Raw genomic sequence first — 24313 nt, forward strand, 5'->3', positions numbered from 1 at the left:
AAAGAAATGTACCAATAAATCATGGGAAAAGCGATAGCACAATTCCTTTTATTTACCCCTTTGCTTCTATCAAAGCAAGTTAACCTCAGTTCCCTTCCATTCATCTTTTTGTTGTTATTGCTGGGAAATTTAGCATTTAGCTCTCAATGTTTCGCATGATGAATTATTAAAAATCTTTAACTGCTGGACAACCTTTGAGAGGTAGAAGTTTTTTCCTCCCTAAAAAATTATCCCTGCTTTTGCTGTGAGGAGAGGCAGCTAATGAAAAATGGCCTGGAATTATTGTGAAACAATTGTCTGTAGTGTAATCAACTCTGCTTTTGCCCTCCAACTACTTCAGGATATAATGATACATGTATCATTAAGCAGCTGCTATGGATGCCTGAGGAAACTAGTAGAAATCTGTACCTATTGTTTTCCTTTCTATTCCCCCTCCTCTTCCCCCCCTCCCCAATCCCTCTCCTCTGGTACAATCTCTTCATTCATTCCCCACTGCATGTTTGAATTGCTGTTTGCAGACAGAGGTTGCTACATATATCATGTACACAAACACACACACAAACACACTTTGTGCCAGTTTGCCCTTGGTAGGAATGTGGCAAGCCTTGCTGAGAACCACTGTAGCAAAAAGAGCAGAGTTTTTAATCTTTTATTTGAGTAGCGTTTTCTTAAGGCCAGCCTAGTGCCTAATTATACTATTCATGTAACATCCAGGCTTCTGTTACCATTTCTTTCCCCCTAGGATTTGAGGGTTTAACATAGAAAAGCAAGGGCTGGGGAGAATGTGTGACTAATGTTTAATTAAAAAGATTTGCAATAAAACAATTGTTTGCTTAATGCTGCAGAATTAAATGGGGGTGATGGTCTAATTCTGGTACTTCAAATTTCTTCTGCATGCATAGTTTTTGGTTATCAAGTGATTTTATGCATAGCCCAAGGCATTGTGTGCAAAGCAAACATCACACTGGCAATGCTGGCACTCAAAATCACTCTCAGGAGGTAACTATATCTTTGTCTGGGTTCTGTTCATTGGCTATTAACAAGAGTATTAACAGCAACAGCAATGTAGTCATAAGTAGAAATTCAATAATACAGTACCAAACTTTATTAAGGTATAGAGGTAACATTGAAATGGTGAAGTTATAGAAGAAATACAGCTAACCTAAACAGTAACTTTGAAGAGTCACATTAACTCTACTTTGAAAGTATGAAAAGAGTCAACCGATTGAGAGGGCAGGCTCTTCAAGTGTGTGTGGGAACCACAGCAACGATGACAAAGTCTTAAAAAGTAAGAAGCTGTGCAATCAGGTGAATTAGCAATATCGTTCCACAACCCTTGAAGAATAAATTTACCTCATATTTGAGAAAGAATTATGGTAAGAAACCTCCTCTTCTTTGGGAGGAGAAAACATTCAAGAAGCCTCCCAGGTAAACCAGAGAGGAAACATTACAAGAGGAACGAATTCTACTTTATTGTGGGCTACATTAACAAAGCCTTGCAAATCTGAAGGTACAAACTTCCCTCCTCTACTTTTAACTATTCCTTAGGCTGTGTCCTTCCTAAGTTTCTTTCTCTGATTGCTGCACAACTGCAGGCTCTTCACTCTCTTGTTTGATTGTTTCCTAAGCACCATCTCTTCCCTTCTTTCTCCAAGGTCATTCATAAGGCATTTTATGACAATGCCTAGTGAAATTGGATATTGTGATTTCTCTAATTTTCTAATTCTCTAATTTTTTCCCTCCACAGAAAGTGGAAATTGTTAAAAATAGGAATTCTCAGAGTCTTTGTCAACTATCTAAACCTGAAAGTGATTCTTTTACAAGCATGATTTTCACAGAGTTGTCACCAGCAAAGGGTATTGAGGTGAATGAGATTGGGGTTTAAGAAACCCAGCAATTGAATTGGTACTAATTTAACACCAGTATATCCCCATGTACATTATTGCAATCACTTTCTGATTTTGTTTCTTTGCTATGATTCATTGAAGATGTGGGACTCTTCACTGATAACATTATTTTGCTGATTTTGCTGATTTTACTAATAGCAATAGCAATAGCACTTAGACTTATATACCACCTCACAGTGTTTTATAGCCCTCTCTAAGCAGTTTACAGAGTCAGCATATTGTCCCCAACAATTTGGGTCCTCATTTTACCCACCTCGGACTGATGGAAGGCTGAGTCAACCTTGAGCCTGGTGACATTCAAACTGCCAAATTGCAGGCAGCCGACATTCAGCAGAAGTAGCCTGCAGTACTGCACTCTAACCACTGCGCCACAGTGGCTCATAATATTATATAATATTATTATAACACTCTCTTTGAATGCGGCAACCGGTTCATCTATAGTACTGATCAAAGCAGAATCACTGCCGCATTTGCAGTGCTGGTTTAAGAATATCTATTGCCCTATGCTGCATTGACTGTTTGTGCCACTTCCCACCGATGTGAAGTTCTGCATTTTTAGAATGATTCAGAAAGAGGGGTGGCACTGCTATCCCTAACCTTTGCCCACTTATTTTGGCTTAAACCTGGCCCTAACTAAATGATATCTTTAATTGAAACATGGGAAACAAGTCATCAGGTTGTTGACAGCTAAAGAGTTTATTATATAGATCACCACTAGGCATTTTGTCATTAAGTATAGAAGAAACGCCCTACTCTACCATGAGTTTCCTCTCAAATTCTTCTTTTGGATATTTTAAAATTCTATTTGTTGAAATTTAATGAAAACAAAGAAAAGAAATTTCTTTAGAGGAGATTTCCTTTTGATGATGGATCTTAGTAAAACTAGGTCTGCAATAAAGAGAAAAAAGTCAACTTAGTTGAATGTACATAGACCATTCTCAGACTTTGCTGCTCGGAATCAGAATGTAGGAAATGGATCTACAGCTAAATAACAAAGACATTTCTCCAATTATAAACACTGAGAATCATCAGTATTTGCCAGATCATTCAAATCACTCTGGACACTTTGAGCCAAGCATTCTGATTCCAATATGAAAAGATCTATTGATTTTATTTGCAAATCTATTCTGTGTCTTTCCTTTCTTATAATGTTTCCTGTGCATACACAGGAACAATGTTTATTGTGTTTCCTGGCAGGGGTGATATTGATTACAATTACTTAGTAATATTCCACCTGGAACTACTTTTTTCTCTGCATACTAGAAAGAAACCATTTGGCATATACATCAGTGGTAGGTTGCCCCCGGTTCGCACTGGTTCTATAGAACCGGTAGTAAAACTGGCGGGAGGCTCCACCCACTGACCCTGATGTCATCAAAATGCTCCTGCGCATGCAACACACGGCCCCGTTGCAAACTGGTAGTAAAGGTAAGTAGAACCCTCCCCTGATATACATGTAGTCCTCTATTTACAGCAGTTCATTTAATGACCATTCAAAGTTACAGCAACACTGAAAAAAGTGACTTGTGACTGTTTTTCACACTTATGACAATCACAATGAATTGCATTCACAACCTCCTTGGAAGATGTTTTGCAATTCTGTGACTAGTTTTAAAAAGGGAGTTGAAATTTTAGGATGATACATATTTATTTGGTTTCTTTTATTTATTCAATTTATGTAGCCCTCCATTTCACATATATGACTCCGGGTGGCTTACAAAGTTAAAAACACAAAAACAATATAAAAAAAACCTCAAAAGACATTGCAAAATTTCATTTCCATAGGAGTCATGGGTCCTGAATTTTGAATGCATTTTATAAATTAGCCAATTTGATATACATTGATTCAAAAATTGTTGCCTTATGATGCACCATTTCACTCAATTAAAGATTACGAACAAGTTTAGGAATGTGTTTGTATATTCCTTGCTAAAAGTGAATTTGTAATTGCCTACTAAATCAAAAGAGAAAAAAATCAACAAAATTATTTATTATGTAAAAATATATAGGTAATTGGGAAAAGAAACATTTAAGACATTTCCACAAGATATTTCCATTTCTCAATCCCTTTAAAATATTTTGAATCAAAGCTGCTCTTCATATTGATTCCTTTCAGTGTCAAATGCTAAGAACAAACTAAGAATACATGATTGAATCAATTGTCTCCCTCCAGCTGACCAACTGAAAGCAGCAAAATCATTCATTCATTCATTCATTCATTCATTCATTCATTCATTCATTCATTCATTCATTCATTCAGTTCTTTACCCAAGCCATTGTACCCAACAACAACAGAAAGCTCTCTTTACCCCTTCAGCAGATAAAAAGGAAACAAAATAAATTACTAATGCCACCTCATTCATGTTTTCTGTATGTCAGTCTTATCATTTCAACAACAAATCTAAACATTTATATAGCGTGAAAGTGCCTGGTTACCAAGCTATCATTCCTATTGTACTTAACATCCTACTGAAATATAACATAATTCATCAGTTTTGCAGTAGGTGCTTTTCTCAAAGCCTCTAACCATAACTACAGGTTGCAATAACAGCCAAATGTGTGGCAAGTTCTAGACAAAATAAATACTTTTTAGGCTACTGTTATGTATTGATACTTTTGAGCGGGAGTTTCAAGCCTGCTATCGTTTCTGATTGGCTGACAGTCCATCCTGGATTGTATATAAGGAGGGCTGCAGCCTCTGAGATTTTGCTGAAGTCTCACTGTATATTAAAGAGCTGTTGTCACTTGCTTGGTTGTGCCTCTCGTTATTCCCGAACCACTTCATTGGCGACGAGGATGGGATTGAGGTCACAAGAAGTGAACCAGTGAGACCACGAGCTTCAGCTAGGCGACGAGGCGAACTACAGGAGGCATACCGAACATGTCTGCCTACGTTCCGCCCAAGCCTTTTGATCCGACCCGCGAAAAATGGGTCTCGTACCTAACAAGGTTCGAATGCTCGCTCGAAGCCAGCGACATGCAAGGGCTCTCCGCTAATCGGAAGAGGGCCCTCTTCCTAAGCCACTGCGGACCAGACGTGTTCGAGATGGCAGAGTCACTGTGTGAGCCAACTCCGGTCCAGACCGTCTCCTGGGACACCCTGATGGCCACGCTCCGGGCTCACTATGCTCCTGTGCCCTCCAAGTTCGTGCAACGATACCAACTCAGACAGCGCGTTCAGCGAGAGGGAGAACCGGTCAGCGCATACATGGCCAGCCTGAGAAAAGCCGCAACCCATTGCGACTATAGAGACTTGGACGATGCGTTGCTTGAGCAACTTATCTGTGGTGTTCGGGACATTAGGCTGCAACGGCGCCTGCTCGCCAAGCCTGATTTGACGCTTGCTGGAGCCCTAGACGAGGCTCATGAAGCCTCCACAAAAGCCGCAGAAACGCTGCAGCGTCCGCTGACCAGCAAAGACAATCCCAAGTCTGCCCCGGTGCACAGAGAAGACGCCGGATCCAGCTCGGAGTCTGAGTCGGATGAGGACATCTTCCGAATGGAGCACCAGAGAAAAGACACAGGCAGCCCTCGGCGAAGCTGCCCCAGCTGTGGAGGACACCATGATAGACTGTCCTGCAAATACAGGGAGGCTATTTGCAGGCGTTGCGAGAAAAAAGGGCACTTGGCGCGAGTCTGTAGAGCCATTCTGCCCAGAAAACACCAACCACGTGAACGTCGCAGCCAACCAGAATCAACGCGACAGAAACAGCCAACGAGAGAAGGCGGCGCGGAAAAACGGCGCGAATTTGAACCTCGAGACGGCCGCAGCATTCACATAGACCAGGCCAGCGCGGAAATCGAGGACAAAGTCAGCACGGTGGTCGAAATCAACGGCAAGCCATGCTCGATGGAGATCGACACCGGATCAGCTCTCTCCATAATGTCATGGGCGACCCTAAAGACCCTCCTGCCGTCGTTCCGGAAGGACCAGCTCTCCAAACAGAGACTGCGCATCCTAGACTACCAGGGGAACCGAGTCCCCCTCGAAGGCGTGGGCACGTTCCGAGTCACCTACGGAGACTACGAAAGAGACCTGCCACTGACCATCGTCACGAAGCAGCTTCCCAGCCTTCTCGGCATGGGGTGGTTCCGAGCCCTCGGCATGGGCTTCACCGGCGTCCACCAGATGCTCAAGTTATCGTTAAAAGACAGTCTCCTGACCGAGTTCCAGGACGTTTTCGGGGACACGTTGGGCAAGTATGTGGGGACCCCTATCTCCCTTAATTTAGACCCCAACGTAGCCCAAATAAGACTCAAGGCCAGACGGGTGCCTTTCGCATTGAAACCAAAGATCGATGCGGAACTGGACAAATTAATTAAACAAGGGGTGTTGGTTCCCGTTGACCATGCAAAGTGGGAAACCCCTATAGTGACCCCAGTAAAGTCTGATGGCTCAATTAGGATCTGCGCCGACTACAAGTGCATGATCAACAAGGCTTTGCAGCCGAGCACCTATCCGGTGCCGATCGTGCATCATCTACTACACTCCCTGGGGCCCGGAAAATTTTTTGCCAAATTAGACCTGGCTCAGGCCTATCAACAATTACCAGTTGATGATGCCACAGCAGAGGCGCAAACGATTGTAACTCATAGGGGTGCATTTAAATGCACCAGGCTCCAGTTTGGGGTAAGCGTCGCATCCGGCCTGTTTCAAAGCACCATGGAGCGCCTTCTGCAAGGGCTCCCCGGAGTGGTGCCCTATTTCGATGACGTTCTAGTCAGTGCTCAGGACGAACGTCAGCTAGGGGACAGAGTAAGGAACGTCCTTTCTAGATTTAGGGAAGCGGGACTAAAATTAAAGAAAAATAAATGTATGATCGCTGTCCCCTCCGTTGAATTTTTGGGGTACAGGGTGGACGGCACAGGCATCCACCCTACCGAAAGCAAGGTGAGAGCTATTAAGAGCGCACCTGCCCCCAAGACCAAAGCAGAGCTCCAAGCCTTCCTTGGACTGCTCAATTTTTACTCAATGTTCCTGAAAGACAAAGCTACCATCGCAGATCCCCTACACAAACTATTGGGGAAGAATGTACCATGGGTCTGGGGGAAACCACAAGCAGCCGCTTTTGAGGCAGTAAAGAGACTTCTATCGGAAGACAGTTTCCTAATCCAATACAACGCAGCACTACCGCTTGTATTGGTTTGTGACGCCTCCCCCGTAGGAGTTGGTGCCGTCCTAGGCCATAGACTGCCGAACGGCCTAGAGGCGCCCATTGCGTTTTACTCTCGCACCCTGTCAAGCGCAGAGTGGAACTATAGTCAGTTGGACAGAGAGGCTCTGGCTGCAATTGCGGGGGTTAAAAAGTTCCACGAGTACCTCTATGGCTGGCAATTCGAACCTGTGACTGACCACCGGCCCTTGCTAGGACTTTTGGCGGGCGATAGGCCAACCCCCGCTGCCCTTTCCCCACGTTTGACCAGATGGGCCATTTTTCTGTCGGCCTATTCGTATCAGCTTGTCCATCGACCTGGACGGACCTTGGGCCACGCGGATGCCCTCAGCCGCTGCACCCTAACTGACCTCCTTGCCAACCCAATGCCAGAAGCCTCCGTTCTTTTGCTGGACACTTTGACTTTGGGGCCTATTTCCTCTTGTGAGGTGGCGAAAGCCTCGGCTAAAGACCCAACCATTCGCACTGTAATGGGTTGGGTGCTGAAGGGGTGGCCGGTCAAAGTGGATGGGGGGGAATACCAAGGTTATGTTAACAAACGTAACGAACTGTTTATGCAAGGGGGTTGTTTGTTGTGGGGTGACAGGGTGGTAGTACCAACGAAACTACGAACAAGGGTCTTAGAGTTGCTGCATGAAGGGCATCCGGGCATTGTCAGAATGAAAAGTTTAGCCCGCAGTTATGTTTGGTGGCCCAACATGGACCAAGTTATCTCCGAGTGGGTGGGGAAGTGCAGACCCTGCCAGGAGTCTCGCCCCGATCCCCCAGTAGCGCCCATCCGAGAGTGGGAGAAACCAAAAGGGCCATGGGGGAGGATCCATATTGATTTCGCTGGCCCCTTCCATGGGCAAACATTTTTAATCGTAGTCAATGCCTTTTCGAAATGGCTCGAAATAATCCTAATGCTCTCTACCACAGCTGAGGCAGTCATTAAAGCCCTTCACAAACTCTTTGCCACACATGGCCTACCAGATACATTAGTATCTGACAACGGTCCTCAATTCACAGCAACCCTGTTCGAGGGCTACTTGGCCGGACTGGGCATCCGCCATGCCTATCGGCCCCGTTCCACCCGGCTTCTAACAGATTGGCCGAACGTTTTGTAAGAACGGCCAAAGAGGCACTATCCAGACTAGATAACGGGGACTGGCAGGCCAGGATAGACCAATTCTTATCTGTCCAGCATGCCACACCATGCACAGCCACGGGGAGAAGCCCAGCAGAGCTCCTCATGGGCAGGAAGCTTCGGTGCGTGCTAGACAGGCTTCACCCTAATTACTCGCACGAAAATTTCAAGGGAGAAACCTCCGGACTAAGACAGTTTCAGGTTGGGTCCCCGGTGTTCGCTCGCAATTATGCCAGCGGACCTCTATGGGTTGCAGGAACCATAGTGGGCATAACAGGCCCGAAATCTTATATGGTAGACGTAGGGGTAGACAGACTCTGGAAGCGCCACATAGACCAACTGAGAAAAAGGGTAGTCGGCGAAGCAAACATCAATTTAGACATCTCCGAGCCTAACTATAACAACTTTCCCAAAACAGCTAACTCAAGCCCGGGTTCGCGAGAATACTTAGCTGACAAGCCCTGGTTCCAGCGCTGCCCCAGCGAGTCGCCACTCCCAACCGGGGATAACCACGCCCCGGACAAAATCCAGGAGGTTCCATTGGCGGAGCCGGGAGAGACAGAAAGTCCCTCCGACCAGCTCGACGCCCCTCCAGACACTGAACTGCGCAGTTCAACTAGAGCGAGAACTCGTCCTAGGCACCTGCGAGATTTTGTGTGTACATATGTAAATTTTTGAATGTCAGTGCTTTCTGGGAAGGAAGGGGTGTTATGTATTGATACTTTTGAGCGGGAGTTTCAAACCTGCTATCGTTTCTGATTGGCTGACAGTCCCTCCTGGATTGTATATAAGGAGGGCTGCAGCCTCTGAGTTTTTGCTGAAGTCTCACTGTATATTAAAGAGCTGTTGTCACTTGCTTGGTTGTGCCTCTCGTTATTCCCGAACCACTTCAGCTACAGAAACTGAAATTCATAATAAGATCACTTCCATATAGCCACAATTCTACTCCACTAAAGTAACCACATCTGCTCAACCTGATTCAACAATAAATAAATCACCCAAGTAACTAAATGTATGGTAGTGCCAGGGAAACACAGGAAACAGATGGAACTCTTAAACTTGTTAAATTGAGTCAGCATTCCACTTAAAGGACCTCAAAGAATGGCAGAACTTCAGGAGCTAGTAAATAAAGGAATGAATATAAAATTCCAGCAACCAACATATAAATACAGTTTTGTACATTGGACTTTATTTTACTGGGCTGGGATTCTCTAGGCCAGGGAACTTCAAACTACGGCCTGCTGGCTGGATACGGCCCACCAAAGCAATTAATCTGGCCCGCACAGCACTATGAGGCTGCCCCGCCCACCCACTGGCCCCCGCCCTTCAGCCGAGTGCAGGCCTTACTTTTGTGGGCAGCCCCAGTGAGCAGAGCGGTGTGAGCCCAGTGGGCTGCAACTGGAAGGTAAGGCCAATGGCGCAGGAGGGAAATCTGCTCCAGGCCAGCCATGCTAGGCTGAAGGGCCATCTTGCGGGGGGGGGGGTGAACACAGCAAGGCTCAGTCACCTTTCACTGCTCCAGGCTGGGCAGCAGTTCGGCTTTCCCGGCTGGCCGCAATCTCTGATCCCCATCTACTCTTCCCTTTCTCCCGTGGCTAGTGGCAAAGAGGAAGGCGAGCCACTCGCCCCCCCCAGCCCACATCTCGCCCCCTGCCCAGACGCTCCGCAGCTGCTGGGCCTCACCTGCCGCAGCTGCCAGCATCCAGGAAGCACGAGGCTGGGCCTCCCGCATTGCTCCTCCGCCAGCTGGCTTCTCCCACCAGCCCACAACCTTCGGCTGAGCACCTTCCACAGTGAGCACAGAGGTCCAAGCCCCGTAGAAGTTCCTACAATTCATTCATCTATATATAACCTACCTTCTTTTACCCTTCAAAATAATTAATTTCCAGACTGCTGACCAAATTATATCTGTATTATCCGACCTGCCATCCTCTTTCCCCATGTGCATCCTTTCTTTATCTCCTCCCCAGAGGAGAAAAACCATTTTGGAACAAAACAAAAACAAATCAAAGACATTTTTTTTTTCCTGAGAGATTTGAAACTATCCACAAATGATTCCAAAGATGTATATCTCCACCCTAGAACAGATTAAATTTTTAAAAAGACAATATATTGGAAGGTCACAAAATCTTTCATGTTTTCAGTGATCTTTCATGATCTCACAACACTGCCAAAATCTTGTGAGATCTCTCCGTGTGCCTAGAGCCATAATGTTCACCAGCTTGTAATTTTTACATACTTGTGAGATTTCTTATACTTTTAGCAACATTGCACAAGATCTTACACAAAACTTTAGTAATCAGTTGTGAGACCTTATATAAATTCATTAGAGTAACTTTTGTGATTTCTTGAGTTTTAAGTCATGGGAGAGGGAAAATAGAAGTCACTGCTTGCTGTGTAGGGCTGAAAAAGTTTTTCAACCTCTGATTGATATATATTTGATTTTCTAGGTTTCTTAACTATATGGGGAAGATCTACTGATGGAAGAAACTTTCCTCATCATCTATATGTGGAGGGTAATGGAAATGGCACTGAAGGGTTATTTAGAGAGAAGGGATAGATGCTGGACAAGTTAATGCTGCCTTCAGAAGGAAGAAATCAGGAGCCAAGGTTGGTCAAATGAATACATGTTTAAGGCATGCTAACACTTTCTATAATAATCGGAACTACTAATGGTCAAAGCAAATTGTTGGTAGATAAGAGTCAACAGAATCCAAGGTGGGCTGGACTTATATCTCTTGTGGGTATGAAGGGACTGAAAACATGATATGCTTGCCTCCTTCCTCAGGCTCAGCCTAATCCTCTCCTACATTGCCATTCAGAAGGCTATGATTTTCTTTTTTAAAAAAAAATATTCTCCCTAATCTACAGTAAGGATTTGAAATAATCTGGACCTCAATGGAGTCTGCTTTAAAACAATATAGGTAGGGTGGGATAAGGCATTTAAGTGGAGGTAGGTTCTAAATACCATTGGAAGTCATTTTATAATAATAATCTGGAAGAAAATACAGGTAGTCCTCGATTTACAACCACAATTGAGCCCAAAATTTATGTTGCTAAGTGAGAAATTTGTTAAGTCAGTTTTGCCCATTTTACAACTTTTCATTTCACATTTGTTAAGTGAATCACTGCAGTTGTTAGATTAGTTACACAGTTGTTAAGTGAATCTGGTTTCCCCATTGACTTTGCTTGTCAGAAGGTCACAAAAAGGGACCACATGACCTTGGGACACTGCAACCTTCATAAGTATGAACCAGTTGTCAAGCATTTGAATGTAAAAATCACATGACCATTGGGATGCTGCAATGGTCATAAGTGTGAAAAATGGTCATAAGTGACTTTTTTCAGTTCGAGTGGTCACTAAACAAACTGTTGTAAGTCGCGAACTACCTGCATTAACTCCTCAGTCATTCCACAGGTTAAATATGAAAGTACAGAAGGCTCCATCAAGATTTTTAAATCAGAGGAAACTTACAAGCAATTACAAGACATCCAAGTTTCACAAATTTGATTACAATAAGGGATCATGTGCAACTTGATTTTACGAAATTATTGCAAAACATTCTGTTTTCCCCAGAGATTCTCCAAACTGCCTAAGAACTGACATTATCTTTGTCACATTTACAGTCCTTTCTATTCAGAAGAGAAGCTAGCTTCTTGGAAACTTCTTTATTCAATCAATGACCTTGTTGCCATGGAAGGCTAACATGAGGCTCGACTGATGATAACTTGATTTCCTTTTGCATCTGAAGTGGAAAAAGGACAAAAGACGGACTAAATGAAATCCCATCCATCTTAATGAAATACAATTATATTCTCCTTATTAATCATTTAAAAATCAATATGTCTCTTCTTAGTGAACCTTGCCAGAATTTGTCATTCTATGCCAAGCCTCAATACATCTTGTCCTGTAGTGATTTTTATAAGTTCAGTCACCTGTGTCCCATAGAAAATGACTAGGTTTCTTTGTACCATGGTGAGAGGGCAAAATAGAACAAAATAGCACTATGGGGGCAGTGGTTAGATCACCAACATAATCTATTTATAATCAAAAGAAATCATTTATGTTGTATATATTCTAATAAAACAAAATTTTAAAAAATAAAAAATATACATTATGTACAATATCATCTTAATTGATTAAAATGATATACTATATTATACAATATTGAAATTATAGTATTATAAGCATCTTATAGAAAAATATTTTTCTTCTTTCCTTCCCTCTTTGTGTGTAATAACACACACATACACAATCATACACAAATAAAATTTCTAAATCATGTGTTTTTTGAGGGGAAAAGTTGCAAAGATTGTGATTTTAAATTATAATTAATTTTTCTGGGAGCTCATAGTTTTCACAAACATCCTCTTTATTCTCATAACAACCCTGTCGGGTTGGTTGGATTGAAATAAATGGTGAAAGACATTACTGTATTTCCACCGTGTATTTCCGGTGAATATGCATGTATGTATATGTGCTTACAAACTTATCATTTTTTTAATTATCACCTACAGAATATCAATCAATTAATTACTTACTTAGGATACTCTTTATATATATGACATAGGTTACAGAGTTCTATTCATCTTAAATTAATTTCCTTTTCAACCAAGATTTACAACTATCAAGGTCATAAAAAGGTATTAATTTAAACCACATCTACTGTTTCCAATATTTTCTTTAAGTACCTTAATCAATATCTGCCAAGACAAAGTCCTCAAATATTTTTAACCCATATCATAAGACATGGTTTTTTTTTCTTCTTAAATCCCACTTAAAAACACCAAGCAAATTAATTCTGCTAGCCAATAAATAATTTTCATCGATTAATATTTTGACTTATAACTATCAAATTATTCAATTTAATATTTCATATTACAATCTCAATATTTATTTCTATTTCTGAAATATTAAAATACATATAAAACAAATGATTCATCAATTAAAAGTACATTGTAGAAGATATGTGCATCCAGTCATCATTCTTTCTTCTTTCCTTTCTTTGTTAATATAGACTAGAAAAATAGCACGTTTGTGTGCCATTAATTTGCAGTAAAAATTAAATAAACTTGGGCACAACTGATACATAGCTGAATTTTAACAGACCAGCTAAATATGCCAATTAAACCTTGCATATCTATCTATCTGTCTATCTATCATTCTATTCATTCTTCTAATATTAAAGCACCCCCTTGCAATCTGTTCCTCCACATTGGTATACTCTTCTGATCTTTGCTTTATAAAGGAAATTAAATTTGTCAGAGTGCCATACATCATTCATACTATGGTATTGTGTCCCATCTGTATGTCAAGTACAAAACAAAAGCATTTTGTGAAAAATTGCTAAAGTAGTAATGATTTTTGTCCTCAACTCTTTGTTTTGCCTTTCAATAAAGAAGGCGACAAGTGTCACAAATGATATATAGTTGTTTAGGCACAAACCCTAGTAACACAGTGCATAACTAAAACCATGTTTCACAGCAGAGGAACTATAGTTTACTGCCCCTATGGCTCTGATGAGAATGTGATGTTCCACAGTATATAAATGCTTGAAGGTCAATACATGATTTACCTCTGCTTGTTCATCCAATGAGCAAGAGGTTCAAAAATATATCATTATATTAGACAGCCCATTGGAAGCTTTGCTGAGCCCCCCCAGTGTTGGATAATGTTCCATGGTAGCCTCTCTGTCAGCTGAAGATGAGATAATTAGATCCAGGTAATACATTGAAGTCCCATCAGGGAGCAGGATGGCAAACATGTCATCTTTATGGGTCTTGCTTGTTCTCCCCAGCAACGCAGAACTAGGATAGTAAAAACTGTGAAAGATGCATCAGCACAGCCCAATAAACACAACAGCAGGGTAATCAACCTATCATCCTTCTACCCTGCTCATCACCTAAGAGATCTAAGTCAATGTCCACTGTGGGAAAAAAAGCAAAAAGCAAACAAAAAATCTTGCTTTTATGTTCTGTATCTGTGAATCAGAAATGTTGCAAAGGCTTCTATACTCTAAAGATACTTTGGTACAGGTAGTCCTCGACTTACAACAGTTCATTTAGTGACCATTCAAAATTACAACGGCACTAAAAAAGGGGGGACTTACGACCATTTTTCACAGTTATGACCTTTGCAGCATCCTCATGATTATGTGATCAAAATTCAGACGCTTGGCAACTGGTTCATATTTATGACCGTTGCAGTGTCCCAGGGTCACCTTCTGACAAGCAAAGTCAATCGGGAAACCAGATTCACTTAACAACCATGTTACTAACTTAACAAGTGCTGTGATTTACATAACAACTGAAGCAAGAAAGGCGTAAAATGGGGGTAAAACTCACTTAACAAATATCTCACTGAACAACAAAAATTTTGGGCTCAATTGTGGTCATAAGTCAAGGACTATCTATACCAAAGTACAGGTAATCATTTTTATCAATGCATCAGGTCTGCAATTCAAAACGCAACTGCTCAACTCATATTTAAAGGTGCATCACTTTATGCAGCACATAATGATATGATATATACTATCTGAAGAGAAAACAAAGTATGCAATTATGATGTATACTGTATGTGTGAATAAACCAATACAGTTAGAAATTCCATTGCAATCATACTAATTCATACTACTGTTTTCTCTCTACACCTCTTTACTACAAATAGTCAAACTACGTCAGGATTCTACTATTCAGAAAGAAGTTGGTAGCTTTCTCTAAAATTCAATATTTGTTGTGGCCCGCCAGCAGCCTGCACGGATTGTGGCTGATCCCGACAACGAGGACGCTGGTGTGGTGTCGCGCCAGCAGCCTGTGCGCTCGAGTCGGACAGCGAGAAGGCTGAAGACGATGTGGTGCCAGAGGCAGAGACTCAGTCAGGGCCTTCAGAACCTCCAGAGGCTCCTTCAAGTGAAGAGAGTGAAGTGGAGGAGCCTCTTTTCAATGCTCGAGCACGCAGGGCTGCCAAAAGGCAGGAGCGGCTACTCAGGAGGAGGTCTCTTCGAGAGTAAGGCTTGGGATAATTGGCCATTCCCTTAGCCTATTTAAGTTCGCTCACAGATAGCAAACACTACTGGAAACAACGTTTAATTACTACGCAGAGCATTTTGAGAGTGAGTTTCTTGTTACATCGTGGTTTCTGGGCTGGTTGCCAACCCTTGTCAGACTTCGTTTATTCTCTGTAATTCATAGCAGGCTGATAAGGATATTTGCACTGAAAGCCTGCTTTTTGAAAGGGGTCTGTTTGTATTAAACGGAGTTTTTGGAGTTTTGTGTGTGTCACACTCCTTGGGATCCGAAGCTGGGGCAGAACAATATTGAACAAAGATCTCTTGGTCACCTGATATGTCAATAGAGAGCTTTGTGGGATTTTTGTGAGGGGGTGGATGTGTGTGTGGGGGGGATATATAACAAAGCCAGTATCAGGGAGAGCTAAGAATTAGCAGAAAGGAGAGAGAATGAAATGAAAAAAAGGGCAGCATTTCTAAGCAAAGTCCAATTCTGTTGTTTGTAAAATTTAGGGTGCTTTTAAAAAAGGAAAGATCCACTATTGTATCCCAATGTTAAACAACAAGGAAGTAATACAATAGCATATGAGAAGTAATATCGAAAAAATGTTTTCTATGCTCCTGCTTCTTTCATAAAGCGTATACAGTTATCCCTTTACTGTGGAATTGATGTCTGCCTTTGAAAAAGAAATATTACATTATATTATATATACAAAGAATTAAATGGATAGTAACCTTAAGCTGAAATAGTTTGTAATAAAATTGCTTAAGATAGTATCTTGGTACAGTATTCTTCATTCTCTGTATATATCTTATTGTGAGGTACCCTATGGTATTAAAACTGGTGTCATGAATTTAATTATATCCCAGATGGGGGATAAACTCTATTTTGTTACTATTGAAGATTTATATACATACTTTCTGCATACAGTACAAAAACAAGGCATCTGCTTGAGCATTTATATCAGCAGTACAGCAATAGTAATAAAAGCTGTAAAAACAGACCTCGATATAAACCTGCAGAGCCTACCTTCCTTACATTCATGATTGTAGCTAATGTCATGCTGCAATTCATTTCTCATCAGTAGTTTCATTCATTCATTCATTCATTCATTCATTCATTCATTCATTCATTCATTCCTCTAACACTAATTAAAACCTAACATGTTGTGCCCAAATCTTGTTATATAAGTCTAAATATCATAGTTCCTGGAGTCTTTTATGAATAGTAAATACATGTAACCTGTCGTAACTCTTATGAGCCTAGCTAATTTTTTTAAAATAGAGAAAGGAGTAAAGAAAGAAGCTATGTCAATTTGAAAATTCCAAATGTAGATATATTAAATCCAAATTTTGGAATGGAATAATATCCCAAATATCTGTGTAAACAAAATGTATTAATTCATATATTTGTCAGTTTCATAAAAAATATCAAAAACTGAGTTGAAATTAGTTTCACTTCTGCTTTTCCTTTCTAAAATTTAAAGGAATGTAGTCTAGGTGAAGTTGAACAAAATGTGAAGTACAGAAAAGTGGTATGGGTTATTGCATATTAACACCTGACTTTCATTTTACTTAAAAGAAATCTGTATGAGGAAATAAGCATGTAAAAGTTGAATGGAATGAGCATTTCATATATTAGTACACAAAACAGGAAAGATTTGAGGTTTGTTTGTTTGTTACATTACTTTTGTTTATTTCTCCATTCACCACTATTCCTACAGCACTTTTGAAGAGGTTCTTCTACAACCCGAAGAGGTTGTAGAAAAAATGATTTTAAAAGTAAAAAAAAAAAAAATGGCCACACCCACCCAGTCACATTACTCCCCCCCTCACCAAGCGACGCCCACAGAACCAGTAGTAACAAATTTTACATTTCACCACTGGATATAACTAATTCTGATGCATAGTTGTTCTTTAAATTATTTCTATGCAGAAAAAATGCACTTGGCTCCAAAACAATGCATTTCCCATTTCCTAGCAATACTCAGAGCTGATTCTTTCAAATTGGGAAGGTTGCCCCTCTCAACCACAGTAAAGGAGTCCCTTGCAGCCAGAGCTTTTCTCATATATGGTGGCTACAGTTGTTTGTCATTTAGATACCAGTAGTAGACTATTGAACCTCATAGATTATCTGAATAGGAAGCAGCTTTTTAAAATCAGCTGTTAATATAAGGAATACCCACAAAATAAAATATTTGAGGGAAGCAAAAGTATGATGCCCCAATGTGGTTCAGTACTATAAAGAATCTTTCTCCCAGTATACAATGAATGTATGTATGTATTGTATGTATGTTTCTACAGCATCTATGTATTATGTGTTCAGATAAAATATGCAGAAAAGCAAAGCGATAGGCCTGAGTTTGGGCTAAGATTATGAAAAGGGGAGGGGAGGGGAAGGGAGCGGAGAAGAGAAGAGAAGAGAAGAGAAGAGAAGAGAAGAGAAGAGAAGAGAAGAGAAGAGAAGAGAAGAGAAGAGAATAAATAAATAAATAAATAATTTTATTTCTATACCGCCCTTCTCCCGAAGGACTCAGGGCGGTGTACAGCCTATTTAAAAACACAAAAACACGACAACAATTTAAAATTTAAAATCATTAAATAATTAGGCTCCAATTAAAATCCCAGAAATTTAAAATACCCCAATTTAAAACGTTATGTTAATAGCCCTGCCTGGTGGAACAACAGGGTCTTCAGAGCGCAGCGAAACACCCGGAGGTCGGAAATCTTTCGTATTTCGGGGGACAGTTCATTCCACAGGGCTGGGGCTCCCACAGAGAAGGCCCTCCCCCTGGGTGTCGCCAGCCGACATAACTTGGCTGATGGCACCCGGAGGAGACCCTCTCTGTGGGAGCGGACTGGTCGGTGGGAGGCTATTGGTGGCAGAAGTCGGTCTCGAAGGTACCCGGGTCCTATGCCATGGAGCGCTTTAAAGGTGGTAACCAACACCTTGAATCGCACCCGGAAGACCACTGGGAGCCAGTGCAGCTCGCGCAGGAAGGGTGTCATGTGGGCGCAACGAGTTGCACCCATAACCACCCGCGCGGCCGCATTCTGGACCAGTTGGAGCCTCCGAGTGTTCTTCAAGGGGAGCCCCATGTAGAGAGCATTACAATAGTCCAACCGGGAGGTGACAAGGGCGTGAGTGACCGTGCGCAAAGCAGAGAAGAGAAGTCAACTCCTATGGCAAGAATCTAAGTGATCACACTGACATGAAAAAAAATTAATTGACCTTAAAATCACTATACTGTCTACCATTGTCCATAGGCAGATTAGAGCTAAAACTGAAAAGTTAAAAAAAAATCAAATGAAAAACCAAAACAAAGAAAATAAAATGCAAAGAATTATCCTAGTGAAGTAAATATATTGGGTAGAGGGAGAAATGATAAAGGGCTGAATTACATCATCACTGATGCAACTGATACTCTTCAATCATATGCCTGTGACAAATGAACAATAGTCGTCTTACAGAACAAATGAGCAACGAATGTGCGAACACTCAGCTACAGGGAAAACTGTGCTTAACCTCTAACAACACTTGCAATTTTGGTGTTGGAGCTCTCCCAGCAATGGGAATAAAATAGCTGCAGGAAAACTGCAACCCCAGGTTTATGGGATGCACTGATTTTTCACCATAGGTGTAAATGATCTGTTCACTGCATTTTTCCGTAGATATTCCAAGTATATACACTCTGAGTTCCTGGAAAGGTTAAAGGATACCATTTCCTGATATTCCCTTTCCTCTTTTGCCATTTGAAAAATACACAGAGTTGTGCATTTAGCCCAGGTTGGGCTATTGTTTTGCTTTTTATTTCTTCCTAAGGTTGATACTTTGGAGAAGCACATATACTGTATTCTTGTTACCATATATGTCTCAATATCTTTTTTTAAAAAGGAAAAAAGGAAAGAAAAAGAAAGGGGGGTGGGGTGAAATCATTCTGTTTCAAATAATGAGCATGTGCACCTTTTTGCCTCAGGCCTTCATACACAATTTAGCCAGAAAGCCAGGGCAGATCATGATTTAGCTTTTGACATCTCCTGCCTTGAGGCCAGTAGAGACTAATACAGATTTCTGACTCTGAGCACACCACAGGAAAAAAAAAGTGAGGGAGAGAGGCCTTTTATTGACTAAATGATAAAGAGGTTTGTAATGATAAATAACAGTCATTTTATTGTGGAATTCCCCAGAAAAGATGCATTTTGCTGTGTCTGAAGAAGTCGACGAGCCAATGCTGATTCCCTGTGGAACTGAACCCGTTAAGCTCCCAATATTCCTGGGCAAAACGGGAAGCTGCAAATTTCATGAGACCCATCCTATTAAAGCTGCATAAGCGCAATACATAATCAGGATTCCGCCCAATGCAGTTGTAACTGAGAGGATTAGCTGAAGGCTATGTGTCTGACATAATCACTGGTGTCTCAGCACCCAGCCTGCTTGAGCCTTTTCTTTCTCTCTGCCAGCTTTGATCGATAGTTTAATTGTAAACTTTGGGAGCAATAATGGATAATTCAGCCTGAACTATCCGTTATGAGCTGTAGTGTCAAGAATGGAGCTTTCAAAATTAAACAAGAGTTGGCTAATATTATTACATTTGTACAGCTCACATACAGTTAAATTCCACTTACAAATAGTGCCTTGACAACTCATGGAGTTCAATAAACATTGGCTGAGATAGGTTAAGATAGGGGAAATTTAGAAAAAGGAACGAAACAGATTGATGCAAATTACATTATTTTTATGGAAACCATAGGCTTCCATTGCAAACTGTGATTATATTAATTTGACAACATGACTTTCATGACATCATCATGCAGATGATACAACTATACAATTTGCAAGTCTCCTTCTGTAACATCCAATGCAAATGTGTAAATAATATCATTTGCACAGTGTCATCATGCTGCACATGTTGTCATTTGCCTCCCCTTGCAACGCCAAAGGAGCCTGGTGGCGCAGCAGACTAAAGCACTGTTATTAACATCAAGCTGTCTGCAATTACTGTAAGTTCAAATCTCACCAGGCTCAAGGTTGACTCAGCCTTCCATCCTTTCTAAGGTAGGTAAAATGAGGACCGAGATGGTGGGGGCAATAAGCTGACTTTGTATAAATATACAAAAGTATGAAGGCTATTGCTTAATACATTGTAAGCCGCCCTGAGTCTCCGGAGAAGGGCGGCATATAAATCAAATTTAAAAAAAAATAGCTCTCACATTGGAGGCCTTGTATTTATCTCAGGATAGGTAAAAATGTCAATATATTGTTAACTTAATAGGATGGCAAAAAAGGATGATGCATATTAAATACATTACAACTACAGTGGTGCTTTGGTACTCAACTGCTTTGAAACTCGACGCATTTTGATGTGAAAATTTTGTCCCGGTACTCATTGTTTGATAATCGATGGACAAGCTAGAAGTTGTTGATATTGGCTGCCTTGTAACTCAATACATTATTCCTTATAGGAAAAAATTGTTTGGTACTCATATTTTTGGGACTCATCGTGCCTCCAGGAACCAATGAATGATGAGTACCAAGGTATCAGTGTAAGCCAAAAGGGAAATATTGTACACCATAGCTGGGTATAATCACATTCTCTGTATCAGTTTTCATCAATTTCTTGTCTACAACCCATGAGACACACATCTGAAAGTCTCCAAATTAAGAAGATCTACTATACATAACCATTTTGGAATGCCCCTCTCTTTTTCTGTAGCAGTATATAGTACAGTACATGAAGTAGAAAATCCATCTGGCAAAAGAGAAAAAAGATTACAGACAGATAAATTGTACTCCTGAAAAAAAAATTTTGGGTGTTCAGTATTCATGATTGTGAGGGTTAAAAAGTCAACTACACATGTTCATTCAAAATACCCATCTATCAAATATTTGCCAGAAGGTCACTGGAATTTTTTTTTTTAATTTGATTTATATGCCGCCCTTCTCCGGAGACTCAGGGCAGCTTACAGTGCGTTAAGCAATAGCCTTCATACTTTTGTATATTTTATACCAAGTCAGCTTATTGCCCCCACAAACTGGGTCCTCAATTTACCTACCTTAGAAAGGATGGAAGGCTGAGTCAACCTTGAGCCTGGCAAGATTCGAACTTACTTTAATTGCAGACAGCTGGTGTTAAATTACAGTGCCTTGTCTGCAGAGCTATCCAGGCTCTTTATTTTCATATTTATGATATCTTTGCACATGAGTGTTGCTATAGATTTCTTTTTTATTGCCTGGTGCTACTACATTTTTATACTGCGTTCAATATTAGGAATCCACTTCATATCAATGAAAACTAATACTTCTTAGCATTACAAGTTTCTGGGTATTTATTTGAATATGGGGAGCAAGTAAACTGTAAATTTAAAAAAGGTTCAAGTACATATGTTGAAATGTATTGTCATCTTCTGTAAAATGGGGATTAAGCAAGGAATAATAGACATTTGCAATAATGCTTAAATTAATATTAAGAATTAAATCTGGCTTTTGAAATATTTTTTTTCTTTTTAGAACTAAAAATTAATCCTTAAGTAGGAATTTATTGGACAGGATCATGAGGAAGCTGAGTGCGACCACGTGTGTATTGGACCTGTGTCCCTCCTGGCTGGTTTATTCAGCTAGGGAGGTGACATGTGACTGGATACAGGCAGTAATAACTGCTTCCTTGGGTGAGGGGAGCTTTCCTGCCACCTTGAAGGAGGCGGTGGTTAGGCCCCTCCTCAAGAAACCTGCCTTGGATCCAGCTACTTTGAGCAACTTCCGTCCGGTCTCCAACCTTCGCTTTCCTGCCAAGGTTTTTGAGAGCGTGGTAGCACGTCAGCTCCCGGTGGCCCTGGATGAAGCGGACTAGCTAGATCTGTGCCAATCAGGTTTCAGGCCCGGATACAGCACGGAGACGGCATTGGTCGCGCTGGTGGATGATCTCTGGAGGTTTCGGGACAGAGGTTATTCCTCTGTTCTGGTCCTATTAGATCTTTCGGCGGCTTTCAATACCATCGACCATGGTATCCTGCTGCAACGCCTCGAGGGGTTAGGAGTGGGAGGCACTGTTTTGCGGTGGTTCTCCTCTTACTTCTCGGGTCGTACGCAAGCAGTGTTGGCGGGGGGGCAGAGGTCGGCCATGAGGCCCCTCACTTGTGGGGTGCCCCAGGGGTCGGTCCTCTTGCCTCTTCTGTTCAACATTTATATGAAGGCGCTGGGAGAGATCATCCGTGGTTTCAGGGTGAGGTATCATCAGCATACTGATGATACCCAACTTTTTATATCCACCCCGAACCAGCCCAGTGATGCCCTCGACATGATGTCCCGGTGCCTGGAAGCGGTACGGGTCTGGATGGGGAGGAACAGGCTTTGGCTCAACCCTGCCAAGACCGAGTGGCTGTGGGTACCAGCATCTCAGTCCGATCAAGAGGTTCTATCTTTGGCTATAAGGGGTGAGGTGTTACCCCCTGTAGACAGGGCACGCAACTTGGGTGTCCTCCTGGACTCACGGTTGAGCTTAGAAGATCATATAATAACCTTGACCAGGGGGGCGTTCGCCCAGGTTCGCCTGGTGCGCCAGTTGCGCCCCTATTTGGACCGGGATGCCCTATGCACAATTACTCATGAGCTAGTCACCTCCCGTATTCACTATTGCAATGCTCTCTACTTGGGGCTGCCCTTGAAGACCACTCAGAGGCTTCAGCTGGTGCAGAATGCGGCCGTGCGGGTTGTGATGGGAGGATCCCGATACGCCCATGTTACACCTCTCCTGTGCGACTTGCATTGGCTGCCAGTTGCCCTCCGAGTGAGATTCAAGGTGCTGGTGATGACCTATAAGCCCTATATGGCTTAGGCCCAGGATATCTGTCAGACCATCTGTAACCAGCAACAGCTCCTCATCGTCCGGTGCGTTATCACAGGGGGGGCCTACTCAGGGTGCTGTCGGCTAGACAATGTCGGCTGGCGACCCCCAGAGGTAGAACTTTCTCTGTGGGTGCACCCACCCTTTGGAATCAACTCCACCGGGGGCTCCGGTTGGCCCCTGACCTTTGCCGCAAACTAAAAACATGGCTGTTTAAATTGCCCAGCCTGGACTGATGGGGTTTTGATTTTTAATGTATTTTAATATGCGTTTAATATGTATTTTAACATGTTTCTTACTTGGATTGAGATTGTATATCTTAATTGTTGTGAGCCGCCCTGAGTCCTATGGAAATAGGGCGGCATATAAATCTAATTAAAAAAATAAAATAAAATAAAATAAATTTTATCTTAAAGAATATATTATTCTTTATATACTAGTAGAGAAGATTTGCAAAAAAAAATAGCTGGAAGTGTGTTGGAGAGGTCAGAAATTATTAAAGGATACCGTTTAGATTATGACGATGATGCTGATGTAGATAATGACCAACAAATTAGTGTTTTTTGTTGTTAAATAAATGTTTCTCACATGCAATCATATTATGATTCTATCAATGACAATTTGTGTATGTTTTCACTGTACCACATTTCCTGTCATTATATGCCTTCTCAACTTGGATTAGGATCAAATCTGAGAATCCTTGATCTAACACCTCAGGGATGTTAATTTAAACAAGATAATAATATCCAGAATTTGAAAAACAAAATATATAAATTACAGTAAACCTATATAATCTATGGCCCACATTCTACATTCAATTTCTCAGCCATGTATTGTGTAAGAGCCAATTTTTCATGTCCTAACATACGAAATACAAGCAAGCCAGTTGATTTATCTCTGGAAAATATCTTCAATGTTCAAAATGTAAATATCTAAGTTACATTATGGTCAGCAGTTGGGGGGAAACAAATCAAAGGGAAGGAAAAAAAGTTTTTCCATAATGTTTTTATTTAGATTTAATAGTTATTACTATTTTGCTGTCACAAAAAAGATGTGGATCTTTTTTTTCCCTTTTTATTTCAGTAGCAATAGAAATATTAAAAAAAAAATAATACCTGAAACATACAATTATGCTTCCCCAGCTCTTTGCAAAAGCCTCCCACCTCTATTCTAAGGGATCCCTATTTTTAGCCTTCTGGATCTTCCCTTAAAGTATTGGAGTAAGATTGGGGTAGGGGAGGGTTAGTTATGAGAATGA

Source organism: Pituophis catenifer, unplaced genomic scaffold (genome assembly GCF_029215685.1).
Source record: "Pituophis catenifer annectens isolate HBS135680 unplaced genomic scaffold, rPitCat1.0.hap2 SCAF_3, whole genome shotgun sequence".
Lineage (NCBI taxonomy): Eukaryota > Metazoa > Chordata > Lepidosauria > Squamata > Colubridae > Pituophis > Pituophis catenifer.